We start from the raw sequence: 2,219 nt of genomic DNA on the forward strand, positions 1-2,219 counted from the left end.
CCATGGAAGGCAACACACGGAAGTGCCCAAAGTAACTCGGCCTTTCTCCTTGCCTTCTCTTGCAGGTAAATGATGTGGAACACAATGAGATGCTGTCCCACGGAAGCGTCTTGCAGGGAGACACGGCCAGCGTGCCCACCTTGCCACCTCTGCCAGAGCAGGCAGTGGCCCAGGCAGCCGCACCACAGCACGTGCCTGCAGCTGACACACCAACATCTGCCAGCGGCATCCGCGAGCTGCCTGATCTGCCAGCAGCAGCCTCTGCCTCCAGCGGCAGAGGAAGGGAAAAGGCCTTTGTGCCTGAAGCCCCGGGCCATCAGGAGCTTTGCACAACTGCTCTGGACGGCCTTGGCAAACAGGACGAAGCAGCAGGATCGGGCAAACAGAAAAGTGCTCCACCAAGCCCAGCCGTCAGTGGTGCAGCAGTGGAGAACACTGTGCAGTCCCCCCTGCCACAGGTCCAGACAGAAACTGTGTCTGATGCAGTCAGACAGCAGGACCTGACACAAGCTCAGCAAGCAGCGGGAGCAGCAGAAGCAGACGAGGCCCAGGAGGCCACAGAAGGAGTGCGCGTCACTCCTCCATCAGGGCCTGATCCCGAAGAGCTTGCAGCAGCAATCGCTGCCCACAGAGAAGCTGTGCCCGCTTTCGCAGGCAGGGGCTACGCGGCAGGGCACCAGGAAGGGTCTTGGGCCGATCGGCACTCAGCAGTCCTGAAGCCGTGCATCCAGTGCCAAGTGATGGGCGCTAGGCTGTGGCTGCACCATGAGTCTCGAAGGTCATGTCGAAAGATCCTGGCACAGAACACAAAGCTTCTGACAGACATGGCTAAAAGTTGTGCGGCCTGTACCGGGCAAAGCCTGGACGACTACTGGGAAATAACTAAGCAGATGAAGAAGACAAGGAAGCAGAAAGCAGGGCAGAAACGCCCGTGTGTTCCACAGCATGAGCCACGGGACACGGCAGAGGAGGATGAGCTGGGAGAAGGTGATGACGAAGAGCCAATAATCCAAAGCCACTGGGTCAACCCCAGGACCGCAGCCTTCCGCCGGGACCCGCAGGCTTCTCCTCAGCAAACGCCCGGCTCTTCCAGCATCACCGACACAGAGGTTTCGGGAGAGTCAGATGGCCAGGCACAGAGCACAGCTCTTCTTGCGTCAAGGCAGGAAGATGCCAAGGCTGGAGCTGAGACGCATGATGGCCATGGGATGCCAGCATCCACGCCAACAGTGGAAGAAGAGAATGCTCCAGCTTCATCTCTCCTGAGCGAACAGAGCACAGCTGCGAGGGATGAGAGCCAGAGGCCTTGTCTGCACGACCCAACAGCCTGTGCCATTTCTCTGCCGGACACAGCCCAGGCCATGGTGAGTCCAGCCGTCGGGAAGTGCTGGAGGAGACAGGTGGGCCGACCCCCTGTCAGACTGAGCCGCACCGAGCGTGGTCAGCTGTCGGGGCACGGTGGGGGCTGCTGCAGGGAGCCCCCAGGCTCAGCAGGTGCCACGTGAGGAGCTGCCCTCTTCCCAGCCGGCTCTGTGAAGCAGGGTGGCAGCGGCCCATGCAGCTGCGCCACAAGGACAGGTTGCAGGAGCATTTGCAGCAGGGCCACGGAGGGCAACACAGGGAAATGTCCCAACTAACTTCTTTCTTCTTGCCTTCTCTTGCAGACAGTGAACAAGCTGGAAGACAACGAGACACTGCCCGGCAATGGGGTCCCGCAGGAAGACACGGCCAGCATGCCCACCTTGCCACCTCTGCCAGAGCAGGCAGTGGCCCAGGCAGCCGCACCACAGCACGTGCCCGCAGCTGACACACCAACATCTGCCAGCGGCACCCGCGAGCTGCCTGATCTGCCAGCAGCAGCCTCTGCCTCCAGCGGCAGAGGAAGGGAAAAGGCCTTTGTGCCTGAAGCCCCCGGCCAACAAGAATCTCTCCCGGCTGCTGGCGGGAGTCGCGGTGAGCGCCGGCCACGGCGCAATCTGCTCAGGAGGGCGCTTGGGCGTCTGTTCAAGGTTTGCTGCTGCTGCTGCATCACAAGACAGGAAGAGTAGCGGTGTTGGGCCACCAGTATCAGGCGACTTCTCAGAGCTGGTCGCTGGCCCTCAAGGAACTGTGCAGCACCCTGAGCCGTCATCACAAGACATAGCAGGACAGCACACAGTATCACGGTGATGTGCCAGAAGAGACATTGGTCGCTTCACTGGGCAAGAGTCCCATTCAGG

This window comes from Meleagris gallopavo, chromosome 9 (genome assembly GCF_000146605.3).
Source record: "Meleagris gallopavo isolate NT-WF06-2002-E0010 breed Aviagen turkey brand Nicholas breeding stock chromosome 9, Turkey_5.1, whole genome shotgun sequence".
Taxonomy (NCBI): Eukaryota; Metazoa; Chordata; class Aves; order Galliformes; family Phasianidae; genus Meleagris; species Meleagris gallopavo.